The sequence below is a fragment of the Rhinatrema bivittatum genome, chromosome 2 (genome assembly GCF_901001135.1).
Source record: "Rhinatrema bivittatum chromosome 2, aRhiBiv1.1, whole genome shotgun sequence".
Taxonomy (NCBI): Eukaryota; Metazoa; Chordata; class Amphibia; order Gymnophiona; family Rhinatrematidae; genus Rhinatrema; species Rhinatrema bivittatum.
Genome location: NC_042616.1, coordinates 38,946,825 through 38,960,900, shown reverse-complemented (window position 1 = coordinate 38,960,900; position 14,076 = coordinate 38,946,825). Strand labels below are relative to the sequence as shown.

General features: G+C 36.4%; 1 protein-coding gene across 1 annotated transcript in view; it reads left to right on the top strand.

Moving 5' to 3' along the window:
* The window catches only part of LOC115083857 (zinc finger protein 271-like), a 634,158-nt gene that overhangs the window by 37,636 nt on the left and 582,446 nt on the right, over nt 1–14,076 (top strand). The window lies entirely within an intron of this gene.

The following is a 14,076-nucleotide window of genomic DNA, read 5'->3' as shown; positions in this document are numbered from 1 at the left end:
AACAACCTGATCTTCCATAAATTCTTCTAAATAATTTGTGAGATTATCTAGTTGCTGGGATTGATTTAATGTATTACCATTTTCCTTCTTTTTTACAGCGATATAAAAGATTTTTTCTATTGTAGGAATTTTTTCCAAGGAAATTAATACATTTTCAACTAAAAATCTCTTAAACTGTTCCATAGGAGATATTAATTTAACTGAAGGAAAATTCAAAATCCTAAGATTATTCTGTCGTAGATTATTTTCAATCAATTCCAATCTTCTAGAATTTACTAATTCTCCCCTTATGAATCCTATTTGTACTTCCTGTACCTGTTTAAGCTGTTTTCCTAAACTCTCACATTTTTCAGAATTTACCTTTACTTTTTCATCTAATATTTTCCCATGTGCTTGTACCTCAGACATTTTCACTTCTAGATTATTCATAGCTGTGACATCAAATGACTGTTTAAGGATGGATTCCTGACGTCGGTCCTGGGCATCCTTGAATGCAGCTCCTTTGACTGGAATTGTGTGCTTTGAGACCGCACAGACCATGGCGTCCACTTTGGGGAACCCCAGGAGTTCTTTGGCTGAGGGTTTCAGGGGGGTATAGGGCTTCTAGGGCCCGTCCTCCTTTGAAGCTGGCCTCCGGGGCATTCCATTCCAGGTCAATCAGTTGAACGGCCTGCAGCATTGGGAAGGCCTGACGTCCCCTAAGGGCAGGCTTTTGCCCGGAGGAGGCACGTCTTGGGGAGGTCAAGAGGGGCCTGAAGATTTTGTTCTTCTGTTGGAGACTGTGGCTGTGTCACAGGTGGCACCGACTGCGCCTGGACGAAGGTTTGCAGTCCTTTGAAGAATTGAATCTAGTGGTGTTCCCCGAGGAGCCCATCTGAGGAGGGCCCGAGCCGGGGATAGAGAGGTCCGGTGTACTGTCATTGGTGGAGCCGGGGGCCTTGCCTCAATTTCCCCAGAGCCTCTTCCACTGTAGGCACAGGGCAGAGGCCACTTCGTGTTGCGCAGCTCTCAGCTGGCAGGCTGGGCAGAGGGCTTGTCCCTTGGCTTTCTTGGCCGGCGGTGCCATGATTTGTGTGCGTGGAGTGGTTCCAAACTCATCTACGAGCATGTGTGCGCGTGCTGGGAGGCTTATTTGTGCGTTCCGGGTGCGCTACTGCTGTGCGTGCAAGATGCAGAAGATGTGCGTGCAGGCCTGTGTTTAGTGAGGTGCACATGCCGCTATGCGGAAGGATGAAATAAAGAATAGATGCCTGTAGTCTAAAATCAATCCTTTATTGAAGTGGAGACACAAGGGTAGCCCGACTCTGGCCGAGTTTCGCCGTTTCAAACGGCTGCCTCAGGGGCTAAAAACACAAATAAAAACTTTAAGAATAAGAATGAAAATACTAAAAGTGACATCATCAATAAATATATAGTTAATTAAAATAAATCAACTACATTGGTGAATCAACAATTTGAAAACCAGATAAAAAAAGGGGGATAATAAACTCATGGTGACATAAAGAGGGTATGTACACTAAAAAAACTTATAACAAACCAAGTAAATTTATAATAAGCCTCACGGTTGAATGGACTACATAAAAACTAAATTCAAAATATTGGTAAAAATGTCAACATTACCTTACAACAATCTTCTTGAATTCATTAGTTATATATGAACTAAGAATGTAGGGTGATCATATAGAGAGCTGTGTGATCTCTTATACTGCTCCGTCTGTAATGATGCAGAAATAGATGGCAACATAACATGATGTAATATACACTATAATTAAAAAATGGATCTAAATAATCAGAACAATAACTGTACATAGCAATATATCTCTATTAATATTTTTCAATATAACACTTTCTATTGTATGTCTTATGTGATTGATCTGTGTTATATTAAAAGAAATATAAAATGTAAAATATGTATATTACAGATGTTTATATGTAAAGTATGAAACGTTAAGACGTTAAAAAATAAATAAATAATAAAGGTGAATGAATAAGTAAAAATGTAAAAAAGAAATGAAAAATTAAAAATTAAAATTAAAAAACTAAAAATGAAAAACTGTGTGTGTGTTGTTAGAATCTATATACTATATGGGAATATGTGATGTATGTATGTGTGAAACAATCCAACTTGAGAAAAAACTCCTCATAAACATGTGAATACAACAAAGTGCACCATGTGCACAAGATGTACCTATTGAAAAACCTGCTAAAAATGCTACTTCACTATGACATAGAAACTTATAAAGTGTGAGTGCTACAATGATGAAATCCGATCAAAAAATAAATAAATGAAACCATTACATCCCTCTGTTGAAATACCTCCAAAGAACAAAAATTGTGATCCTGGCGAGCAATACTAAAACATATCAAATACAAAGACTAAAAAATTAACACCCAAGTCTTTAAAATTTTTAAGAATAATTAAATATGGGCATGTCAATCTAAAATGCTGACCAGTATACATGTGAAAGGATATATACGTCCAATATAATGAATTGATGTTGTAATATTTAAATGATCGTACCAAAAAATAAAAAATATATATCTATATAATGACTTATATAAATCTATGAAGTTGGAAATAAGTGCTCTATTAAGTGTGCAAAATCATCTTTTATCTATTTTTAAAGGTAACAGAAACCCAGTGAAGGTTTATCTGGTTTAATGCATGTTGTGACTAATTCAATACATAGCCTTCAAACCACCGCAGTGCTAAAGAAATGTTGACACTATAAAAAACCTCATAGCAAACATCTCTGATTCGATACATATTGTAACAAATATACTATGTAACCTTCAAAATAACCACACTGCAAGCATCTCTGGTTCGATACAAATTGTAACAAATATACTATGTAGCCTTCAAAAAAAATCGCGGCACTGAGAATGTGTTTAAAGCCATGTTTAAAGCAAGCTGTCAAAATCAAGCTAAACCACTATAATTGATAAAGATGTATATCTTTACAAATATTTGTCAAAACGACTCTCCAATGAAAAGTATGTATGTATACACAAAGGTGAATTAATTAATAAAAAATAGGGCTAATTCTTTAAGACAGTCTAAAAAACAGTCAATATCATGTTGTGCTGAAAACAAACAGCAGGAGGGCTTCTGATGTGGCGATCAGAGCCCAAATGCTACGAATCTGAAAGGCTCACAAGAGAGTGTTTCATAAAGTGATTGAATTAAACATTGCTATTAAACATACTACAACAGGTTAAGTAAAACTAAGAAGATCTCACAGATATCAGTTTACCTTGAAGCGTTCGCAAAAACGGATCTCCACTTGTAAAGACAAACATAGAAGGCAGTGCTGTGTGGGGAGTGTTTGTAGTCAATTTTGGCGCCAAAATTCAGCTGTCAATCATTAACACCGATGTTTTTAAGTTTCCCAAAACAGAAAAGTATTTATATGACAATTTATATGACAATCTAAATCATAGTGTTATGTTAAAAAACTATGTGTATAAATTGAACAACCAACAGGGGAAAGCTGTCAATCATGTAAGGGGGCGTGTCTAAAGAGGAAACCACTGTGAAAAACAGTTAATATGATAGATTTATTAAAGTGATAGATTTATTAAAGTGAAATGGTGTGTGTAATATGAAAAATATATAATATAAATAAGATACAATAAAAAATTTCAAGAATATGTAAGAAGTGTATATTAGTGCTACTCACAAAAACTGCTGATTGACTGAATAGACGTGTCTTTAAGCCAATGGTATCAATGCACAGTAATGCCTTAGTCAACTTAGAAAAGTGTATCTGATTGTGACAATAACCATAAAATTATTAATACATAAAGAGTGAGTTTCAGCATGAAATCATATTGCTTATGTACAGAAATCTTGCCTAACACATCAAAAAAATAAATAAAAAAAGAGATTTTTTTAAAAAAATCTTTTACAAAAATTGTTTACAGAAAGTGTTATGTATGCAATGCCATCATGTTTCTGCAATCACCAGGAAGTACAATCTATAATTTAATAAAATTGATCAGCAACCTCAAAATAATAAAATGTCAATATATCGCTGGTATGAAAGTTATATCTATTGAAAGATAAACTAAAACCAATAAAAACTATCAAACAATAAAATAACTGTATAAAATGTTACAGTAATAAATAAATATATTAGATAAATACATAAAAACCGTGAGGTGAAATATATCTGTCATGAAAGAATATGACCATGTAGTGAGACTGATATTGAGGTATCTTATAAATACACAGAATAATCTATTTCAGCATTAAGACCATTCGGAGAAAGAGTATCAAGTTCATATATAAATTTCTGTTCCTGTCGCAGTAATAACTGGTCTAAATTACCTCCTCTCCAATTAAGAACTGGTTTTTGAAGAACACAAAACTTGTAATCAGTGAATTTGTGTTTGTATTCAATAGAATGTGCCACTAAGGGTTTGGACAGAACATTACGTGTGATAGCACTTTTATGCTCTATAATCCTTTTGTTCAGTTCTCTAATAGTCTTCCCTATATAAAACTTATTACACGGACAAATGACTATATATACTACTCCTTTACTCTTACAATTGGTAAAGGACGTGAGCTTAATGGTTCTCTGTTGTTTGGGTATCAATAAATGGTCTGTTTTGAGATTCACTATGCAGACTGAACACGAGCCACATGGACGATGCCCCAGTGGTCTTTTATCTTGAAAGGGAGTGAATGGTAGGGCTGAAGGAGCCAACATATCTTTTAAGTTTTTATCTCGTTTATTGGCTATTAGTAACCCTTTGTCTTTAAACGTGGCTAATACCTGAACAATTGGCCAGAATTTCTTCAAAATGGAAATGATACTGTGTGAAAAATGTGTATAGGTGAGTGGACACACCATGCGGTCTATTGGAGCTCTATTCTTTTTGGTCAATAAATCTTTTCTTTTTTGTTTTGTAGCTTTAATGTAACCGTCTTCAATGTATCTGATAGGATATTCTTTTTCTAAAAATCTTGCTTTCATCTCTATTGATCTTTGATGGAAAATGGAGTCGTCTGCACATAATCTCTTTAAACGCAAAAAATTGCGAATACGGTAGGTTCCTAAGTAATGACTTATTGTGGCAACTCTTGTAATGCAAAATTTTATTCGTGTCCGTGGGTTTTCTATATAAATCTGTAGAGAAAAACCCGTTGATAAGACTGACTTGAATATCCAAATATGGAATCGAGCTGTTGCTGTAATTCATTGTAAATCTCAAATTCTGATCTAAAGAATTGAGCCAAGTGAAAAATATTTTCAGTGAATCCACATCACCCTTCCAAATTAAAAAAACGTCATCTATGTACCTCTTCCATAGTATAACATTTCCTTTAAATTCATGCTCAGTTAAAAAATCATGTTCAAATTTAGCAACGTACAGATTGGCTACGGAGGGCGCCATCGTGGAACCCATGGCCACCCCTTTAATTTGCTGAAAAATTGTGTTCTTGAACCTAAAGAAATTTCTTGTGAGAGCTATCTCCGATATTTGTATCAAAAAATCATCAGGTATTCTTTTGTGTATCGTGCGTATTTCTAATTCCTTAATAACAATATCTAAAGCAGCTAGCTGCGGGATATTGGTGTATAGGGCCTCTATGTCAAGTGTAACCATCAATATTTCACCTGTTAATGATGTGAATGTTTCCAAAATATTAATAAAATGTGATGAGTCACGTATATAGGAAGGTGTCTCTATAACCTTTACTTTAAGAAATTTATCTATGAAGGTGGAGAGGGGTTCTAGTAACGAGCCAATTGCAGAAACTATTGGCCTGCCAGGTGGATCTGAAAGCGATTTATGTATTTTAGGTAGTACATACAGAGTAGGCATAATGGGATTGTCAACTTTTAGAAATCTTAATTCTTTGTTGGTTAAAAAGCCTCTCTCATGTGCCAGGGAAAGTATGGAATCAATCTCATTTTTAATACTAGCGGTGGGATTTTTGTCTAATTTAAGATAACATGTGCTATCTGAAAGTTGCCGTTGGATTTCACCTATATATTTATCTGTATCCATAACCACTATTGCACCTCCCTTGTCCGCAGGTTTGATCACAATTTTATCATCTTTCCTCAATTCTTGTATTGCTTCTCTTTCTTTCTTTGTAATGTTGTAAAATTTCTTTATTCCACCATCTTCAAGTTTGCCTATCTCTTGTAGAATCAATGTTTCGTATGTCTGTATGACCGGATTGACCACACCGGGCGGGATCCATGTACTGGATTTATGCACAATTGACATATCTGTATTGGATTGTTGTTTATTGGAAAAGAAATCTGCAATTTTTAATTTCCTTATGAATTTGTATAATTCTATCCTAGTTCGGAATGAATTATATGAAGGAGTAGGAATAAAAGAGAAACCTTTATTTAATAATTTAACCTCATCTATACTAAGAGTTCTTGATGAGAGGTTGACAATCCTGTCTTTACTCAATGCGAATTTGTCTATATTAGTTGTTCTTAATCCTGATTCCAAATTCTCCGATCTTGTTGTACTTGGTAATGGTTGTTGTAACTCGGTCTCCTTCCTCTCCCCCTCCCTCTCCCTCTCCATTCTCCTCTTCCCCTGAAAAAAGAAGTCGATGGTTTGGAAATAATTTCTTCTCTATCTGAATCATGTCTCCAGAATTTACCTATCTCATTGAGTCGTGTATGTGGTCTATCTTTGTCACCAGTTGTAAAGAGGGGAGCGGACGGATCAATATCTGATTCGTTATTGCTACGTACTCTTTTAGCATTCCTATCTACAAGAGATAGGCAAACTTGAAGATGGTGGAATAAAGAAATTTTACAACATTACAAAGAAAGAAAGAGAAGCAATACAAGAATTGAGGAAAGATGATAAAATTGTGATCAAACCTGCGGACAAGGGAGGTGCAATAGTGGTTATGGATACAGATAAATATATAGGTGAAATCCAACGGCAACTTTCAGATAGCACATGTTATCTTAAATTAGACAAAAATCCCACCGCTAGTATTAAAAATGAGATTGATTCCATACTTTCCCTGGCACATGAGAGAGGCTTTTTAACCAACAAAGAATTAAGATTTCTAAAAGTTGACAATCCCATTATGCCTACTCTGTATGTACTACCTAAAATACATAAATCGCTTTCAGATCCACCTGGCAGGCCAATAGTTTCTGCAATTGGCTCGTTACTAGAACCCCTCTCCACCTTCATAGATAAATTTCTTAAAGTAAAGGTTATAGAGACACCTTCCTATATACGTGACTCATCACATTTTATTAATATTTTGGAAACATTCACATCATTAACAGGTGAAATATTGATGGTTACACTTGACATAGAGGCCCTATACACCAATATCCCGCAGCTAGCTGCTTTAGATATTGTTATTAAGGAATTAGAAATACGCACGATACACAAAAGAATACCTGATGATTTTTTGATACAAATATCGGAGATAGCTCTCACAAGAAATTTCTTTAGGTTCAAGAACACAATTTTTCAGCAAATTAAAGGGGTGGCCATGGGTTCCACGATGGCGCCCTCCGTAGCCAATCTGTACGTTGCTAAATTTGAACATGATTTTTTAACTGAGCATGAATTTAAAGGAAATGTTATACTATGGAAGAGGTACATAGATGACGTTTTTTTAATTTGGAAGGGTGATGTGGATTCACTGAAAATATTTTTCACTTGGCTCAATTCTTTAGATCAGAATTTGAGATTTACAATGAATTACAGCAACAGCTCGATTCCATATTTGGATATTCAAGTCAGTCTTATCAACGGGTTTTTCTCTACAGATTTATATAGAAAACCCACGGACACGAATAAAATTTTGCATTACAAGAGTTGCCACAATAAGTCATTACTTAGGAACCTACCGTATTCGCAATTTTTGCGTTTAAAGAGATTATGTGCAGACGACTCCATTTTCCATCAAAGATCAATAGAGATGAAAGCAAGATTTTTAGAAAAAGAATATCCTATCAGATACATTGAAGACGGTTACATTAAAGCTACAAAACAAAAAAGAAAAGATTTATTGACCAAAAAGAATAGAGCTCCAATAGACCGCATGGTGTGTCCACTCACCTATACACATTTTTCACACAGTATCATTTCCATTTTGAAGAAATTCTGGCCAATTGTTCAGGTATTAGCCACGTTTAAAGACAAAGGGTTACTAATAGCCAATAAACGAGATAAAAACTTAAAAGATATGTTGGCTCCTTCAGCCCTACCATTCACTCCCTTTCAAGATAAAAGACCACTGGGGCATCGTCCATGTGGCTCGTGTTCAGTCTGCATAGTGAATCTCAAAACAGACCATTTATTGATACCCAAACAACAGAGAACCATTAAGCTCACGTCCTTTACCAATTGTAAGAGTAAAGGAGTAGTATATATAGTCATTTGTCCGTGTAATAAGTTTTATATAGGGAAGACTATTAGAGAACTGAACAAAAGGATTATAGAGCATAAAAGTGCTATCACACGTAATGTTCTGTCCAAACCCTTAGTGGCACATTCTATTGAATACAAACACAAATTCACTGATTACAAGTTTTGTGTTCTTCAAAAACCAGTTCTTAATTGGAGAGGAGGTAATTTAGACCAGTTATTACTGCGACAGGAACAGAAATTTATATATGAACTTGATACTCTTTCTCCGAATGGTCTTAATGCTGAAATAGATTATTCTGTGTATTTATAAGATACCTCAATATCAGTCTCACTACATGGTCATATTCTTTCATGACAGATATATTTCACCTCACGGTTTTTATGTATTTATCTAATATATTTATTTATTACTGTAACATTTTATACAGTTATTTTATTGTTTGATAGTTTTTATTGGTTTTAGTTTATCTTTCAATAGATATAACTTTCATACCAGCGATATATTGACATTTTATTATTTTGAGGTTGCTGATCAATTTATTAAATTATAGATTGTACTTCCTGGTGATTGCAGAAACATGATGGCATTGCATACATAACACTTTCTGTAAACAATTTTTGTAAAAGATTTTTTTAAAAAAATCTCTTTTTTTATTTATTTTTTTGATGTGTTAGGCAAGATTTCTGTACATAAGCAATATGATTTCATGCTGAAACTCACTCTTTATGTATTAATAATTTTATGGTTATTGTCACAATCAGATACACTTTTCTAAGTTGACTAAGGCATTACTGTGCATTGATACCATTGGCTTAAAGACACATCTATTCAGTCAATCAGCAGTTTTTGTGAGTAGCACTAATATACACTTCTTACATATTCTTGAAATTTTTTATTGTATCTTATTTATATTATATATTTTTCATATTACACACACCATTTCACTTTAATAAATCTATCACTTTAATAAATCTATCATATTAACTGTTTTTCACAGTGGTTTCCTCTTTAGACACGCCCCCTTACATGATTGACAGCTTTCCCCTGTTGGTTGTTCAATTTATACACATAGTTTTTTAACATAACACTATGATTTAGATTGTCATATAAATTGTCATATAAATACTTTTCTGTTTTGGGAAACTTAAAAACATCGGTGTTAATGATTGACAGCTGAATTTTGGCGCCAAAATTGACTACAAACACTCCCCACACAGCACTGCCTTCTATGTTTGTCTTTACAAGTGGAGATCCGTTTTTGCGAACGCTTCAAGGTAAACTGATATCTGTGAGATCTTCTTAGTTTTACTTAACCTGTTGTAGTATGTTTAATAGCAATGTTTAATTCAATCACTTTATGAAACACTCTCTTGTGAGCCTTTCAGATTCGTAGCATTTGGGCTCTGATCGCCACATCAGAAGCCCTCCTGCTGTTTGTTTTCAGCACAACATGATATTGACTGTTTTTTAGACTGTCTTAAAGAATTAGCCCTATTTTTTATTAATTAATTCACCTTTGTGTATACATACATACTTTTCATTGGAGAGTCGTTTTGACAAATATTTGTAAAGATATACATCTTTATCAATTATAGTGGTTTAGCTTGATTTTGACAGCTTGCTTTAAACATGGCTTTAAACACATTCTCAGTGCCGCGATTTTTTTTGAAGGCTACATAGTATATTTGTTACAATTTGTATCGAACCAGAGATGCTTGCAGTGTGGTTATTTTGAAGGTTACATAGTATATTTGTTACAATATGTATCGAATCAGAGATGTTTGCTATGAGGTTTTTTATAGTGTCAACATTTCTTTAGCACTGCGGTGGTTTGAAGGCTATGTATTGAATTAGTCACAACATGCATTAAACCAGATAAACCTTCACTGGGTTTCTGTTACCTTTAAAAATAGATAAAAGATGATTTTGCACACTTAATAGAGCACTTATTTCCAACTTCATAGATTTATATAAGTCATTATATAGATATATATTTTTTATTTTTTGGTACGATCATTTAAATATTACAACATCAATTCATTATATTGGACGTATATATCCTTTCACATGTATACTGGTCAGCATTTTAGATTGACATGCCCATATTTAATTATTCTTAAAAATTTTAAAGACTTGGGTGTTAATTTTTTAGTCTTTGTATTTGATATGTTTTAGTATTGCTCGCCAGGATCACAATTTTTGTTCTTTGGAGGTATTTCAACAGAGGGATGTAATGGTTTCATTTATTTATTTTTTGATCGGATTTCATCATTGTAGCACTCACACTTTATAAGTTTCTATGTCATAGTGAAGTAGCATTTTTTAGCAGGTTTTTCAATAGGTACATCTTGTGCACATGGTGCACTTTGTTGTATTCACATGTTTATGAGGAGTTTTTTCTCAAGTTGGATTGTTTCACACATACATACATCACATATTCCCATATAGTATATAGATTCTAACAACACACACACAGTTTTTCATTTTTAGTTTTTTAATTTTAATTTTTAATTTTTCATTGCTTTTTACATTTTTACTTATTCATTCACCTTTATTATTTATTTATTTTTTAACGTCTTAACGTTTCATACTTTACATATAAACATCTGTAATATACATATTTTACATTTTATATTTCTTTTAATATAACACAGATCAATCACATAAGACATACAATAGAAAGTGTTATATTGAAAAATATTAATAGAGATATATTGCTATGTACAGTTATTGTTCTGATTATTTAGATCCATTTTTAATTATAGTGTATATTACATCATGTTATGTTGCCATCTATTTCTGCATCATTACAGACGGAGCAGTATAAGAGATCACACAGCTCTCTATATGATCACCCTACATTCTTAGTTCATATATAACTAATGAATTCAAGAAGATTGTTGTAAGGTAATGTTGACATTTTTACCAATATTTTGAATTTAGTTTTTATGTAGTCCATTCAACCGTGAGGCTTATTATAAATTTACTTGGTTTGTTATAAGTTTTTTTAGTGTACATACCCTCTTTATGTCACCATGAGTTTATTATCCCCCTTTTTTTATCTGGTTTTCAAATTGTTGATTCACCAATGTAGTTGATTTATTTTAATTAACTATATATTTATTGATGATGTCACTTTTAGTATTTTCATTCTTATTCTTAAAGTTTTTATTTGTGTTTTTAGCCCCTGAGGCAGCCGTTTGAAACGGCGAAACTCGGCCAGAGTCGGGCTACCCTTGTGTCTCCACTTCAATAAAGGATTGATTTTAGACTACAGGCATCTATTCTTTATTTCATCCTGACGGCTATTATAGATCGCCTTCCTTTGTGCTTTCTGGGTCCATGCCGCTATGCGCACAGGCTTATTTGTGCGCCCAGCACCGTTGAACGTGCCGCTGTGCACCCAGCACCGTTGTGCACGTTGCAGTGTGCACAAGTAGTTTGTGCGCTAGGCTCGCCACTGTGCGCACGGCTCAGTTGTGCGGACAATACGGCAATCAAGGGGGAGAAATGGCGCTGACGACCACCCGGGCAAGATGGCGAACCCCCCCCCCCCCCCCCCCCGGAGGGTCTCCACATGGAAAGACCCTAGCACCGGATCGGGGCCTAGCCTGGACGGGGCTGCTCAACCCGATGGAACAGACGCCGAATGGCGATCTGTGCGGCTCACCAAGCCTCAGAGACTGGAGACTTAAATAAAGTTTTCTACCTTACCTCGACTCAGCGCTTCCCGGTCTCGTGCCAGGCAGTCTTCGGCTGCGGGGGGAGAGGGGAATACCTTCACCGCTGCGCTCGGTATTGCACCTGCTGCCTCTCAGCCACTCAGGGGGCTAAGTCCATGCCAGGAACCGGCTACCAGACTGAGGCTTACCTCTGAGGGATCTCGGAAATCACCTTAGGAATTCTCTACTGGGAGAGGGACCCTTAAGTATCACCCCAGGAGAGCGGGGCTCGTCTTGTAGAGGTAAAATTTTCTTTCTTCTTTGGTTTGCATTTTCTAATGCTGTGCAAGCATGTGTAGTGTCCCAAACTGCTAAGGAGACAGAGAAATACTGAAGAGCAGAGCTTCCTGCATGGGTATATGTAGGCTGATGTCAGTTTGAAATCTGACTCTGTCTCCCAACTGCTATCAGGAGTACACTATACCCCAGGGGTGGGCAATTCCGGTCCTCGAGGGCTGCAAACCAGTTGGGTTTTCAGGATATCCCTAATGAATATGCATGAAAAAGATTTACATATGACTGAGGCTGAGTGCATGCAAATCTCTCTTGTGCATATTCATTAGGGATATCCTGAAAACCCGACCGGTTTGCGGCCCTCGAGGACTGGAATTGCCCATCCCTGCTATACCCATTGGTCCTGAGTCCATCTGCTACACTCTAGGAAAGTTACATTTTTATTAACAGGCCTGGAACACCATGATAAAGATATTTCTGCATGTGAGATTTGTTTTCCTCATGAGATTTGGTAAAAAGACAGTAAGCTAGTGTTCCACTGATCTCTCTGGGGCTAATTTACTGTCAGAGATTCTCAACCCAGTCTTCGGGATATGCATTGTCAGTCAGGTTTCCAGGATATCCACAATGAATATGCATGAGAGAGAGAATGCATACAATGGAAGCAATGCATGTGAATCTCTCATATGCATAATTCTCCTTTATCACACCCTTGCAAACTCCTTCTGAAATTCTTTTAAATCAGGAGTAGGCAACTCCAGTCCTCCAGTGTCACAAGCCATTCTGGTTTTCAGGATATCCACAATGAATATGCATGAGATAAATTTGCATGTAATGAGGACGCTGCATGTAAATTAATCTCATGAATATTAGTAATAACCAGAAAACTCCACCTGCTTGTAGCATTTGAGGACCAGAATTTCCTACCCTGTTTGGGTTACCAACTTTTCCATTGGGCAGGACTGGACACTTGGGGGCGGGGCGGGGCGGCAGTGGCAACCCCTCCCTTTTTTTTCCCTTTCAAGTCGAACATTCATTTTTTCCTAGGCAGATTCTGAATGCCTTTGGGGCTCAGTTCAACTCTCCTCTTCCGCTGCGACTCCCAGGAGGGCAGCGTGAAGTAGCAACAAGTGCTGCACAGCTGTGGGAGAGGCAGAGGAAGAGGAGATTCAACCGAGCCCTGAAAACACACAGATGATTGCAGCATTGCCAGGCTGCCACCACTGACTGGCCCCTGGCCTTGCCCGACCTGGTTTTACAGTGTAACCGGACACTGTACAACAGGCTGCAAAACCGAGCTGTCCAGGCTGGTCACCGGCCTGTTCTACATATTTTTTCACTTCTCCTGTGTGAATTAGTGATGTCCTCAAATGTTTCGGGGACCTGAAACAAAAAACAGAAACTGCACCTTCTGTCTGACATTCATCAAGAGATCTCACAGCACTGGAGCTCAGCGGGGCAAGGGGAGAGTCACATAACACACTACACACAGTCCCAGAGAAGGATTATAGAAACTAGAAATCAGATACTTTGTGGGACTCCTGATCTCTCTCCTTACACTTAGGAGGGTCCCAAAGTGCCTTTTCTGCACCCCAGGTCTGCTCGGGTCCTGACTCTCCACTGTCCCGGATTATAAAATCGTAGCAGCCACTCAGTCTCCACGCAGCACCACGGCAGCTCTTCTTCCTGCCAGGCACAGCCTGATGACATCAGTACAGCCGGGTAATTCACACT